This window comes from Dromiciops gliroides, chromosome 3 (genome assembly GCF_019393635.1).
Source record: "Dromiciops gliroides isolate mDroGli1 chromosome 3, mDroGli1.pri, whole genome shotgun sequence".
NCBI lineage: Eukaryota > Metazoa > Chordata > Mammalia > Microbiotheria > Microbiotheriidae > Dromiciops > Dromiciops gliroides.
Window position 1 is genome coordinate 193,955,207 of NC_057863.1, and position 15,806 is coordinate 193,971,012.

A 15,806-nucleotide genomic window follows, 5' to 3' on the forward strand; every position below is an offset into this window, starting at 1 on the left:
AAAATATTGACTGTTTTCTGTAAGTTATCTGAGAATGTGGACCTTCTAAAATTCCTGGTCAGACAAGAATTTCCGAGATTACATGGAAAGTGATTATAAGGCCTCTTATAAAGGATAAGAGAGCAATCCATAGCATTAAAATGTTCTTAATCAATGATTAAGTATCTGGAGATAGATTCTCAGGACAGATCAGAAAGGAAAATCCATATGAAGCACCAGGAGTTATTTCAGATGTTTGATAGGCCTCCATACACCAAAATGATACATAGGCTTAGATTCTCAGGAAAGAACCTGTATATCCTTAGGCCTTAGGGAGGAAACATGGCATATCTCTGGTAAGAAAAATTATCAAAACATTGGCAAGTACTTGAAATAGAATAAAGATGTTGACCGACAGAGTCTGAAAGGCCCAGCTTTTGGAATCAAATAGTCTAAAGATTTCAAAGCTTGAAATCACATGGCAAGAATGCTTCTAGAGACTAGAAAAGCAGTTTGGTGGTGGTAGGATATCAAGTCAAGCATAAGATTAGTTCATTCAGTGTATCACTCGGTGAAAAGAGAAAGAGCCCTTCAAGTTTCTCTCTGATAAGGCTGTCAAATATAGAGAGCGATATAGGACAAGGTAATACCATGGGAGGAAGTGGATGTAGTACAGAGGTATAGTATAGCCTGAAAACTGAAGGCATGTCCAATTAATCTTGGGTACAAATGAAAGCTGTCAGCTTTTGATCAGTTGCTGGACAAAGTTGTCTGATTTATTTATGATTTCCGGACTGCAAAGAATGATCTAACTTGAGAAAATTCATTTCAGCCTAGCTCTCAGATGTCTATCTTAGCATGTATGGACCATAGTTATTAGGCAGTAGATCTCCTTTGTTTACACAAATTCAAGGTCAATGCCTTTAAAAAGATTGGACAGCAGATAGGACCATTCTACTAGGAGATGTAAGGGATTAAGGGACCTAGAGATCACCACCATTCTGATTTAGTGACAACACTAATTGAGAGCAAGGAACCAGAAATGTCTTCTGCTATAAGTGTACCCTGACTATACGTGTGAATGACATTTATACTCAATGGAGAAATGCATGAAAAAAGGTTTGCAGAGGATATGTTACACTTAAAAGAAAATATATGTAGGCACAGGTGCAGTGGCTGAGTTTCATTATCTATAAAATGGGTATAATAGTTCCCAGTACAGTTTTGAGTATCAAATGAGATAATAAAGTACTTAGCACCAGTGCCTGGCACATAGTGAGCACTATATAAAGGCTACCTATTCTTCTTATTATTAGTGAAATATATTTATTTGAAATACTGGACATAGTATAAACTGGAAATAGGATACATTAATGTACTTTTTATTTATGTAAAGAAATCATGATTTTTCCTAGTTGTATGGTATTGAAAAGATTATGCAATTTCCATTAACCTATATTGTCTATGAAAAAGACATTTTAATTTAATATATTTGAGTTCATTATTATTTAACTCAATGTTTTCTAAATCATTCTCATTTTCTAGAACTTTCCATGACCTGCCCATAAGAATCATGTTTACTGTTGAATAAAAATTCATGTCTATGACTTCTTCCCCCAAACTTTTGATGTTACACTAATAGTAATAGGTAACAAATTGAATGAGTTCATTACTTACAGCCATATTACATGTTGACTCGGAATCAGAAGCTTCTAAATCTTGTGTTTAGCTCTATGATATTTGAATTGTTTTTTTCTGACTGCTTGCAATATTTTCTCCTTGTCCTGGGAGCTCTGGTATTTGGATACAACATTTCTGGGAGTTTTCATTTTGGCATCTCTTTTTGGCGGATTCTTCCAATTTTTATTTTACCCTCTAGTTCTAGAATATCAGGGCAGTTTTCCTTGAAAATTTCTTGAAAGATGATGTCTTAGCTCTCTTTTTGATCATGGCTTTCAATTAGTCCAATAATTTAAAAATTATTTCTTCTGGATATATTTTCCAGGTCAACTGTTTTTCCAATGAGATATTTCACATTGGGGTGCTGGGGGCACAGCCAAGATGGCAGAGGAAAGGCAGTAACCTCTCAGAGCTCCTGGAGCAGCAGAACCCACATTTGGGCTGAGATAATTTTCCACCAAAGATGGCTTAGAAAGTCAGTAGGAGGGAGGGTTGCTGTTGTGGGATGGGAGTGGAACCCAATCCTGAGGTCATGCTGACACAGATCCAGACCCAATTTGGCCACCCCGATCCAGACTGAGCTGACACAAATCTATCCCCAGGCTGGCCCCCCAGAGAAATTTAACCCTGGGACCTCTGATTTGGCTGAACCACCAGCATCTTCTGGAACTAAGCTCATGGTCTGGTGAGAGGGTCAAGTAGATGGCAGGGGGGAGATTACAGGGGTCTTTGCTAAGGCAGAATTCAGTTGGTCTAGCCCAGCTGAGAACCAGGAAGCAATCTTAAGCGAGGGACCAGGTAGGGGAGTGGCACTGTCTTGCTGGAGCTTTCAACCACAGCAAACAAAATTTTGTTGCCTGGTTGAATAGCAAGTAGGCTTGTGGTTATTTACAAAACAGAGTACAGGCCAGGTGAGTGAAGAACCTGCCCCTCCTTAAATTGTACCACCTTGGACCCTCTGAAGCTTGGGACAGGGCATCCTGGAAGCAGAGCCCCATTTTAAGAGGGAGTTAAAAGTCAAGAAATAAGTGGGCAAGATGAGCAGGCAGAGAAAGATGCAGATCATCAAAAGTTTCTTTAATAACAAGGAAGATCAAGGTGCACCCTCAGAAGAGGATAGCAATGTCATGACTCCTACATCCAAAGCTTGCAAGAAAAATATAAATTGGTATCAGGCCATAGAAATGCTAAAAAGGTCTTTGAAGATAAAGTAGGAGAGGTAGAGGAAAAAATGAGAGTGATGCAGGAAAGTCATGAGGAAAAAAGTCAGTAACTTGAAAAGCCAAATGGAAAAGATCTCTGAAGAAAATGATTGCCTAAGAATTAGGATTGAACAAATAGAACCTAGTGACTTTATGAGAGAGCAAGATGCAATAAAGCAAATCCAAATGAATAAAAACAAAGAGAGCAATGTGAAATATCTTCTTGGAAAAAAAAAAAACAGCTGACCTGGAAAATAGGAGATATAACCTAAAAATCATAGGACTACCTCAAAACCATGATCAAAAAAGAGCTTAGACATCATCTTCCAAGAGATTGTCAGGGAAAATTGTTCTGCTATTCTAGAAACAGAAGGTAAAATAGAAATTGAAAGAATCCACCCATCATCTCCTGAAAGAGATCCCAAAATGAAAACTTTCAGGAATATTACAGCCAAATTCCTGAGTTCCCAGGTAAAGGAGAAAATATTTTAAGCAACCAGAAAATAACAATTCAAGTACTATGTAGTCACAGTCAGGATAGCACAAGATCTATCATCTTTTACATTAAAAGATCAGAGGGCATGGAATGATGTTCCAGAGTACAAAGGAATAGGGATTACAACCAAGAATCCCCTCTACAGCAAAACTGAGTACAATCTTTCAGGGGAAAAATAGGACTTCAGTGAAAAAGAGGATTTTCAGGTATCCATGATGAAAAGACCTGAATTGAATAGAAAATTTTACTTTCAAATACAAGACCCTAGAGAAGCATAAAAAGGTAAAGAGGAAAATGAAATCATGAGGGATGTTAAAATGTTAAACTGTTTACATTTCTACATGGGAAGATGACATGGCTAACTAATAAGAACTTTCTCAGTATTAAGGCAGATGATAGGAATAAATTTAGATAGAAGGCACAGGTGAGAATTGATTATGAAGGGATGATATATGTAAAGCATTTATTTTTTGTCTGGTTTTGTTTTTGCTGTTGTTTTTTGTTGGGTGGTCGTGGTTGGGTGGCATGCCTGCAGTCATGGAGTTGGTGAGTGTCTTCTATCTGAGGCTGGATTTGAGCTTGGGTCCTCCTGGGTCCAAGGTGGGTACTTTGTTCATTCTGTTACCTACTTGCCCCATGATGACATCTTTAGGATAAAATTGAGGGTGGAGAGGATTGCACAGTAGGAGGGAGAAGGGGGGAGGTAGAGTGGGGTGAAATCTCACATGAAAGAAGGAGAAAAGGGCTTATGGAGTTAGAGGAGATATGGGGGAGATGTGGGGCAGTGAATGAGCCTTACACTCATCAGAATTGATTCAAAGTCCTTACTCTCATCAGAGTTGGCTCAATGAGGGAACAACATACACACTCCATTGGGTAGAGTAATCTATTTAACCCTACAAGAAAGTAGGAGGGGAACAGTATAAGGAGGGAGGGGTGCAAGAAGGGAAAGCAGAGTGGGGGAGGGGACAGTCAGAAGCAAAACATTTTTGAGGAGGGATAGGGTGAAAGAAGATAGAAAATAGATTATATATCATGGGGATGGAATAGGATGAACGGAAACAGTTAACAATAGTAACTGAAAAATATTTAAATCAGAGGCAAGAGTAATGTAAGATGATGATGATTATGATTGATTGATGGTTGGGTGATGATGAGGCTTGATTGATGAAGATGAGGATTGATTGATGATGATTGATTGGTGATGACAAAATGTATGGTAATTACATTGCTGGGCTATTGTAAAGAAAATTCTTTGTCAGGTATAAAGTACTATATAAATGTTATCTATTACTGTTTGCAATATTCAACCTCATGGGTTTGTTTTAAGGAAATCTCTTTTTAAAGTACTATATAAACCTATTTTACTATAAAAAATGATGAGCAGGACGCTATCAGAAAAACCTGGAAAGACCTACATGAACTGATGCAAAGTGAAATGTACTGTCTACAAAATAAGAGCAACATTGTAAGATGACCTGGTGTGAAAGACTTGGTTATTGTCAGCAATTTGATGGTCCAAGACAACTCTGAAGATCTTATGAAAAATGAAATCCATATACAGAGAGAGAACTGATGGTATCTGAATACAGATTGAAGCACACTTTTTTGTTAGTTCCTTTATTTGGAGTTTTAAATTTTTTTGTATGTTTTCTTTCACAACCTGGCTGATGTGGAAATATTTTGCATCATTGCTCATGTATAGCTTATACTGAATTGCTTGAGTTCTTAGGAGGTGTAGGGACAGAGGGAGAAAGAGAATTTGGAACACAAAATTTTAAAAATTTATGTCAAAATTTGTATTTTACATGTAATTTGGGAAAATAAAATTCTAAATATTGGAGAAATTTCACATTTTCTTCTTTTTTCATTCTTTTGGTTTTCTTTTATTCTTACCTTCATTTCTCATAAAGTCACTAGTTTCTACTTGCTCAATGGCTATTTTTAAGTATTTTTTTCTTCAGTGAACTTTTTTTTCTTTTTTTTCCCTCGGGCAATGGGGGTTAAGTGACTTGCCCAGGGTCATACAGCTAGTAAGTGTCAAGTGTCTGAGGCCGGAATTGAACCCAGGTACTCCTGAATCCAGGGCCAGTGCTTTATCCACTGCACCACCTAGATGCCCCTTCTTCAGTGAACCTTTGTAGTTTCTTTTGCATTTGACCAATTCAGCTTTTCTATGCATTCTTCTCTTCATTGACTTTTTGTACTTCTTTTACCATTTGGCCTATTTTATTTTTTAAGGTGTTGTTTTCCTCAGGTTGTGTGTATGTGTGTGTGTGTGGGGGGGGTTGTGTGTGTATGTGTGTCTGTGTACTTTACCCAGCTTTTGACTTTTTCCCCCTGTTTTTTCTTGTATCACACTGATTTTACTACCCAATTTTTCTTTCACCTCTCTGACTTGATTTCAAAGTCCTTTTAGAGCCCTTCCATGGCCTGAAATCAATTCACATTTTTCTTGGAGGCTATGGATATAGAAGCTTTGATTTCACTATATTCTGAGTGTGTGTTTTGGTATTCCTTGTCACCATAGTAACTTTCTACTGTCAGAATTTTTCTTTTTGATTGCCTTTTTCCTAGCCTATTTCTTGACTTTCAGCTCTTTGTTAAAAGGGGGCTCTGCTTCCAGGGTAGAGTAACACTTCCCAAGCTTTAGGGTTTTTGTGTCGCTATTTTCAGAGATACTTTTAGGGACCTGCAAATTTTCAGTTCTTCTAAGGTGGTATGATCTAAGGAGAGGTGTTTTCTACTCTCCTCCCTGTGTTCTGGTCTGTGAACAATCAACAAATTTTCCTTTTAGCCCTGGAACTAAGATGAGACTTCCTCCTCCACTGGGGCCACAATTTCTGGAGTGCTAGTGTTCCTCATCACCTTGAACTGCCACTCAGGACTGTAATCCTATCAGAGTATGGACAAAGCAACAGAGTCCTGCCTCAGTGCTAGTAAAGAGACTCTTTTAATCTCCTTTTGACCAGTTGTTTTACCCCTTTACTGTCTGTGGACTGAGAGCTCTGGAAGCAGCTGATGCTCCTTCTGAGTCCATGGCCCCTCAAGGCCATCTCCTGGTTTGGTGGGGATGGGTTTGTGCTGGTACAACATGATGTGGACTGTGCTCCACTCTCACCTGGGTGAAACTGACCTTTACTTCTGACCCTCTAAGTTGTTTTTGGCTTGAAAATTTTATTCACTTCATCATTTTAAGGGTTCTTCTGCTCCAGAAACTGTCTTATGGCATTATTTAAAGGTGTTCAGAGAGGTTTTGGGGAAAGTTTAGGGGACTCTTTGCCTTTTCTTCACCATCTTAGCTCCACCTCCCCTAGTAGCTATTGATCTGTTATCCTATGGCAATTTTCTATCATATGAAATAATTTCATGGTATAAAATCAGGGGATCATTAATGTAGGGCTTGTTGGCTTACTAATTAATGTCTCCTAATAGAATATAAATTCCATAAGAGAGGGATTTGTGTTTTGTTTGTCCCATCCCAGTATGTATCATAGATGCTCAATAATGATTTGATTGATTTTATTTTTAAAAGGAATTTTAAAAATTCACAATCATAAATTTTAAAGGTGGGGGTTGCTTTCTTCAGGTTGTGTATGTGGGGGGTTGTGTGTGTGTCTTAACTTTTTTTGTGTGTCATGACTGACTGGTGAAATATTTCAAATGCATAAAATAAAATACTAAGGACTGCAAAGGAAACCATTTATACTGAAATACTTCTTTTAATTTTTTTAATGGTAAAGGATATTAGGTTAAGATTCCCTGACATAAGGTAATGTATAAAACATATAAGATTAACTTAAATACACAGGAAGTTGGTTCATTGTCTCATTTTAAATGACTGTGATATTGAAATTTAGGTCAATTATACTGGATTTGATTTCTTGGGATCCATATCATTATGCTTATTAAAATCTTCCCTACATAATAGTTTTTTATATATAGGGCACAATGTCAATTTAAATACTGTGTGCATGTCATATACAGACCAGTGAGGTGCATTTAAAAATTCTATATAAAAGGAGAAAAAAATGAGATTTTGTACATCCTCAGAATATGCCTTTGACTGCCCTGATTACTATGAAGAGAGTAAAAACTAAAACCCAAAACCAATCTTGTCTTAGATCATTAGAAAAACTATTAAGGATAGCTTATTAAGAACCATATTAAGGAAATAAGGAAAGGGTAGATCTAAAGCTATTTTCATAAGCAGAAATGCATAGCCAAAGGTATATTGTAAAAGGATTAACATAGTAAAGGCTATGCATGAAACGTTATATTTAAAAGGAAAACAAAAAACAAAAAAACTATGACTTATATTTTGGCTCTTCTGTTGAACACTTTCCAGAAAAGACAAGGGTTTTTAAAGGGCATTTAGCTTTAAAACATTCACAGTTCTTTTGAATGCCCTCAGCAGGACCAGAAAAGAGGGATTCAATTTTCAAAGATAATTGTGTCAGATAACGGTCTCTTCCCTTTTCAGCCACAATCTGATAAATATCTAATTACCAGCCAAGAGATTTTGGACCCACACATCTGGGCCTGAGAGAAGGCCACAGGGAATGATTTGGTCCTCCAAAACTATCAAGAAGAAAAACCAGTTGGATTGCAAATTCATTTCATTTTTTAAGATAACAAAAAAAACACAATACATGTTTATTGGTCATAAAATATTGAGGTGAGGGGGCAAACAAACCCACAGTTAAAATTTCAATGTAAAAACCTTTTTTTCAAACAAATGAAATAAGAATGTTCTCTTCTCAAATATAACAAAACCATTCACTTCAAAGCAATTGTTTTCTTTGCATCATCAAATGTTCAGACTCTAAAATATTTTTCCAATCCTAGACTAAATTACAATTGCAAGTTGCATGCAATCTATTTTGTTTAAGCATGATCTTATTACCATAATAAATATTATGTTTTTGGGAGAAGGAAACCAAGTACTTATTAAGCATCTTTTATGTGCCACGTGCTGTAATAAGCACTTAAAAATCCTCCGAACAACTCTTTGATGTAGGTGTTATATTACCTCTATATGACAGTTGAGAAGACTGAGGCACAAAGAGTTTAAGTGATTTGTCCAACATCATACAGTCAATAAATGTCAGTAGCAATAGTTGAATTCGTATCTTCCTGCCTCCAGGCCCAGTGCTTTTCCACTGCACAATTTAGCTGTCTACTTTTACTTTGATAATATTTAATTAAACAAAGTCCCCGAAGATTTTGAGGAAATCAAATATTTTCCTTTTTTGAATAATGCTTTTGGAAAGAAATTATTGTTATTAATTAAAAGTAAAATGTCTCTAAATATATTTATACATATGTAAGTCTTCTTTGAAGTTTTTTATTCTTATATATTGTGTCATATTTAACCTTGAGCTTTTATATGATTGAAGGTTATGTCTGAGTAGCAAAGTCTCTGGGAGGCTCTATAGTATTCATTCATGATTCCAAGCTTGTCAGAAGACTAGCCTGGCTAAGATCAAAACATTCTGTCTCCACAATTGACCATTAGGTGATTATTTATTCAGTAACAAAAAAAATTCAAAAATAATCTTTAACATTTCTGGGGGTGGGATGGAGGTATACTTTGCTTTGGTGAAGGGAATGCCAACTTGGAAATAGCCAATCCACAAGGTATTAGAGACTTTAAAATTAGTAAAATGAACACACCATACACACATGCATGTATGTTTACACACATACACATGTGTGCATACAAGTATATTTGTATGAATGTATATATGTATGCCATTGTGATGAAATAATGGGATTTAGCAGATACTCAAAGACCCACCTGGAGATTAATCAAGACTGATTAAATCAAGTGAGAGTGATTGACTGCTGATTAAGCCTACTTCAAGTTAATTGGATTGTATCAAGTTAATTGGATTGTGATCATACCTGGCTATCCCTTAAGAAGGTGTAATTCTCAGAAACTAGACTGTGAACTCAACTTGAGAACACCTTCAAAGACAATGGATTTGGATGATGCCAACCAATAACCTTGAAGCAGTGTGTAAGGACCGCCTCTGTTCCAGATCTATAAATAAGCTTCCAAAAACAGCTTGAGGAGGAGTAGGAGTAGCTTTCTTTTTGCCTGCTTGGCGGGACTCCTGACGGCGCGGCACAGACTCTCTCTCTCTCCAAAGGTGGTCTTTTTCGGATTGGTGAGTTTTTATAATGAATATAGACTAAGCTTAGACTTAAGACGATTTGTATTGTGTTTCTACTTTTCTATCCTTCTAACCAACATCACCTTGTGACTATCATAAATATAAATAAAAAGGTCTATCTAGAAAATTAAAACCTGCTTCCATTTACTAGTTTGGGAGATAAATTAAGGGAAAGGTTAAGTAGGGGAGATTTATGATCTAATATCCAATTTTAAATCTCACACCATATACATACATACTACATAAAAACATACATACACACACACACATACACACATACAACCTAAAATGAGTTAATATAATTCATGGCAATGAAATGTTTGATACTCTTGCAGCCATAACCTTTTCCCTAGCTCCTCATTCTATGATGAGTTGGATGGTGTAATGGTTGCCACAGACTGATAAATAGCCCAAAACAGAAAGGTCTTTCTCTTTCTCTTGTTATTTTGTTTGAGCTTATCCTGCACAGTTGGTAGCAGAAGAAGGGAAAGAAAAGGTATGGAGGCTCTGTTTAAAAATACTTTTCAAAACAGGTCCATCAGCATTTTTGCACATTACTAACAAAAACCAGAAGAAAAAGATAGGATAAATTCAATTTTACTATAACAAAGAAAAGCATAAAATAACTGGAAAAATCCAACCAAGTCACATGTAGTATGAAAAAATAAATATATGTATGTACACACATACACATATAATATAATATATATGTATAAGCACACATATATACACATGTGTATGAAATTACATTGTAACTTTGTAACATAAAATTATTTTTATAAAAATAAATTAATACCTAAATAAGATATTCAATATTACTTAATATATTTCTTCTGTTAATTATTATATGAACTATAAATATTTAACAAGACTATTCTCAGTTAGGCTTGGCCCATACGCCTATAAACAAACACCATATAGTATTATGTTGGGGAAGTGAGAACATAATATTGATTGCAGAGGAAACAATTTCAGGGTCCAGCTTCTGTATTCTTAAGAGGAAAAGAAGGAGAAAACTTGATCCTTGTTAAAAAACAGTCACAAACCAAGAATCCCGTTAGGGTGAAAACTTGGCTAAATAGAAAAACAAAACCTATGAATATAATGAAGCAATACTACTATTTAAGGGATACCAAGAGGTCAATAAACTTCATAAGTAAATTTATATCTCAGAGAAAGCAACAGTTTGACTACGAGACCTCCAAAAATGGATAAAGTAATGAAGCAAATTATGAAAATTGTAACAAATGCCTATGAAGGAAAAGAAAAATGTAAGAAGAATAAGTAGCTTAAATAGAATGAGGGAGAAAAATGATTTGAGTAGTGGAATTTTTGAGAATGGAATATATAATTCCATGATTGAATGAGACAACAACAAAATTAGAAGAAAGTCAAAAGACTGAAAACTAAACACGTAAGGTATTTACTACCAAAAATAATTTAGTCCATGAAGCTTATCCTAGTTTTTCCTTAAAAAGAATAAAATGTGTCCCTGCGACTTTTAATTTCATTAGGAAATAAAGCTTTTAAAAATCTTTTCCTAATGGTTTGTATTGGTAACATATAATTTTAATAAGGATAATAATTTTAAAATTTATTTTATATCCTGATAGTTTTTGACAAGGAGAAGTAATACATTTGGGATAGGTGCAAGGGTTAAATAGGATTTTTTTTATTATAAGAGAAATAATAAAGGTCTCTTCTTTAGTATATGATTCCTTGCTTAGCTCTGGATGTCATTTATTCAATTCCACAATTAAAAGCATTTTTTCTATTATTCTTGTATAGGGAATAAGAATCTTCCCCATGAGGACAGGGTTGCTCCACTGACTGAGTCACATAATATCATTTATCTCTCACTCATTTCCTTCTTCAAGAAGCCATCTGGGAAGTGGGGGTGGGGTCATTTAGGTGTCACAGCGGACTCAGGAGCACCTGAGCCACTTGACACTTACTAGCTGTGTGACCTTGGAAAAGTCATTTAACGCTCATTGCCTCCCCCCCCCCCCCCCCCCGGGCAAAAAAAAAGCCATCTGGGACATTTAGTATAAGCCTATGCAGCTGCCCCAAAGGAAGATGGAAAATATAAAAAAACAAGTAGAAGGAAAGAGAAAGGCCTGTCTCAAAAAACAACAAAAAATCTGGATAGGAACTGACTGGGAGGTATATCATCTGGACATATGGAGCTAAATGAGCTAAATGCCATGGGTTTACTCTAAGTCAGCTAAGAAAAGGAAGCAGTCACTTGTTCAAGAAGAGTGAGAAGAACTCTTTCTTCAGATACCTAAAATAAAACCTCTTTGAATATAGGGTAGTGTTATGGTAAGAACAGAAAATTTTAAATAGCATTGAAGTGTTCTGACTTTTTAATCTATGTCCTCTAAAATGATTAGCTGAGGGAATAGTATATAACTTCAGTGGTTTGAGACAACAAGGAACCTAACCTACCTCATTAGTCAAGAGTGGATGTCAATGACAATGGATTTGTGAAGACTGACCTGAAGCAGTGCTAAGGATGTGAACAGTAAAAACAAACAAACAAACCCCCCCCCCCAAAAAAAAACAAAGCAAACAACAAAAACAAACATTAAAATCTGACTTTCTGCCCAAATGGAGCTTCATCTAGAGTTGTTGCTGTTGTTCAGTCATCTCAGTCATATTGAACTCTTTATGACTGTATTTGGGATTTTCCTGGCAAAGATACTAGAGTGCTTTATCATTTCCTTCTCTAGTTCATTTTACGGATGAAGAAACTAAGGCAGATATGCTTAAGTGACTTGTCTACTGTCACACAGCCAGTAAGTGTCTGATGATGAATTTGAACTCAGGTCTTCCTGAGTTCCAGGCCCAGAACTCTATCCACAGTGCCAGCTAGCTGCCCTTCATGTAGAGTACTATGAGTCAAAAGGATTATAACAATCCCTGGGGTGAAAGGAAAGTAGGCTACCTGGAAGGGGAAATGGGGTATCTTCTACTTTTAATGTACACAGGCATGCATTCCTTCTGTGTCCTTTACTGTCTAAAAATTTTCCAAAACTGTTATGTGGTGATACCTTCCAAGAGAGTTGGTGATGCCATTGAGGTAATGTTACCTATCAAAATTACTAGGTTTCAGCTGGGATTTGAAGAAATGAATGAGATAAACAATAGCTCTCTAAAATGTTCTTTCCATTTTACCTCTATGGGAGATTGTAAGGGACAAGTTGGAAAAGAGAAGACAGAAAAAATAATGAGAACAAAATCATATAGATGACTTGGAGAGGTTTGGATTAGTGAAGTAGGACAAAGGCTGATTTTGGGGAGGAGAAATTTTACAATATATTGGAGAAAATGAGGATAATTTGGAAGAGAACAATCTCTTAGGCCAAGATGCTGGTTCAGATTCTATTTTGGAAGTTGAAATGGAAGAAAGACCAGGACTAATTAAGAACATTGTAAAAGGAGAACCAATAAATATCACTGAGTAGAACTGAAAGTGACAGATTCAAGGATAAGAATATGATGTTTGAGGGGCAGCTAGGTGGTGCAATGGATAAAGCACTGGCCCTGGATTCAGGAGGACCTGAGTTCAAATCTGGCTTCAGACACTTGACATTTACTAGCTGTGTGACCCTGGGTAAGTCACTTAACCCTCATTGCCACCACCCCCCCCCCCAAAAAAAAAGAATATGATGTTTGGCAAGACTATTAGAGAAAAATAAGAAAATAATTATACAATTATAGTGTTAAACAAATTGATATTGGAGATGGATGGGTAGGGAAATCTGGTGAAGTATTCAGGAGGTTGTTGATGGAGAGGCTCTGGTTATAGATTTGTTGAGAATAAAGAAAGGCATTTAAGTGGACTGTCAAATATTAAGGAGTATAAATTGGCTCTAAAAGTTTTAACCAAGTTGAAGAGTAATATTAAAAAATAGGTCAAAGATATAAGGCAGAAATTTTCAAACACTGTGGAAAGTGGGATAAAATATGCAATGACAAGTATATTATGTATGTATGTATATATATATATATAAATTATCATTATCATTATTAATATTATTCTTACTATTATTGTTAATACTGCCACAGCTGAATGGCTGTCTTCTGTCTTCTGTTTTCCAAAAGTAGGATAATACCTCTCCTAGAAGAGGTGAAGAGACTTGAAGAATGTCTCTATGTTGCAACCTGGAGTTTATAAGAGAGAATGAAGTAATCCTAATATAAGATAGGACAAAGATGATGTGAAGTAGGTAAGGGGAAATAGACTTCAGGATTTTGGAGCATGGAAGAGAATATATACAAAGGAGAACTTGAAAGAATGACAGTTTTATAATGAAACGTATTTGAAGATCTTCATGAAGAAGAAAGAGATTTATTTTTTTCTGATCAGGAAGAAGCTGCTCTTGCTTTAAAGAATGATGAAGAGCAATAGAGGCTATCCAATAAGACTCCAAGGAAGAAGAGAAAAGTAGGAATTGTTGATTAATTTTCCTCTGCTACGTTATTTGCAGACCACAGGCTTGATAAAAATAGTCTGTTATATTCCCAGATTTGTATCTGAGACAATGTGCTAGAGAGCCTTTCAAGACTTATAAAAATGGATGACAACTACTTACTTCTAGTGATTTATGTAAGTACAAATGACATTTATGAAGCTCAAGAGACTAAAGATCATAAGAATAACTATTTTTTTCTTCTATATTATAACCCTTTGAAGAAAAGGAAAAGAGGAAAAAAATTTGGGACATTAATATTTTATTAAAAAGACACTGTGTACTGAGAATAGGATTTAAATTATATATAGAGATATATAGAGATGACAGATTACTGGCCAGAGAAGAAGCACACCTAATAACAACTGATAAGAATATATGTTTCAGGGTGGAGCCAAGATGGCAGAGGAAAGACTTTAAACTCATAGGGCTCCTGATACAATAACCCCAAAAATAGCAATAAAAGAACCCTTGGGGCAGAAAAAAACACAAAAATACAGGCTGAGAGTTTTCTCCAGCGATAGATAGATTTCAGGGGGCTGTGCTGGGCCACAAATAAAGCCTAAACCCGCAATCAGGCCGACACACCAGACACCCGCCAGAGGAATTTGCCCCAGTGCCTCTGATTCAGCTGCAGCACCGGTGTTTTCTGGAACCGAGAGCGCGGTTGGACTGAAAGGCTGGCCTGGGGCGGCGGGGGAGTGGGGGGGGGGAGGGGGGTAAGTGCAGGGATACCAGTGGATTGGGGGAAAGGATTCGACTGTCCCACCCCAGCGGGCAAACAGGAAGAAATCCTGAATGGTGGGAGACCCAGGTGGGGGAGGGGAGCAGGGGAGCAGTCTCATCAGAAGCTGAGAACCCTGAGGTTATCTCCGGACCTGAGAACAGGCCAGGTGAGATTAAAGCCTGCCCCCCCCAACCCAAAACACCTGGGACCCTCTGAAGCTGAGAACAGGAGTAGAGCCAAGAAGCACCCCCTACCCCCACCCCGCAGTGGAGAGTTTAAAATCAAATGAAAGTGAGGCCAGGCAGGCTGACAAGAAGCCCAATCATCCCTCAGACCATGCTGTAGCTTGAACAGTGTGTCCTGGAAGCAGCACCACACCTAAAGGAGTTAAAAGCCAAGAAATAGTTAGCCAGGATGAGCAGGCAAAGAAAGCAGAAGACCATTGAAAACTTCTTCGGGGGTAAGGTAGATCACAATACAACCTCAGAAGAAGATAATAACAGGGTCAAAGCTCCAACATCCAAAGCTTCCAAGAAAAATATGAACTGGTCTCAGGCCATGGAAGCTCTCAAAAGGGACTTTGAAGAGAAGGTAGGAGAAATAGAAAGAAGATCTAGAGAAAAGGAGGAAAGAATGGAAAGGGAAATGAGAGTGATGAAGGAGAGTCATGAGAAAAAAGTCAAGAGTTTGAAAAGCCAAATGGAAAAGGAGATTAAAAAAATGTCTGATGAAAATAAGTGCCTAAGAATTAGGATTGAACAAATGGAAGCTAGTGATCTTATGAGAAACCAAGACACAGTAAAGCAAATCCAACTGAATGAAAAAATAGAGGGCAGTGTGAAATATCTCCTTGGAAAAACAGCTGACCTAGAAAATAAATCTAGGAGAGATAATTTGAAAATCATTGGACTACCTGAAAACCATGACCAAAACAAATTGTGAGGGAAAATTGCCCTGATATTCTAGAAGCAGAAGCTAAAATAGAAATTAAAAGAATCCACCGATCACCTACTGAAAGAGATCCCAAAAGGAAAACCTCCAGGAATATTATAGCCAAATTCCAGAACT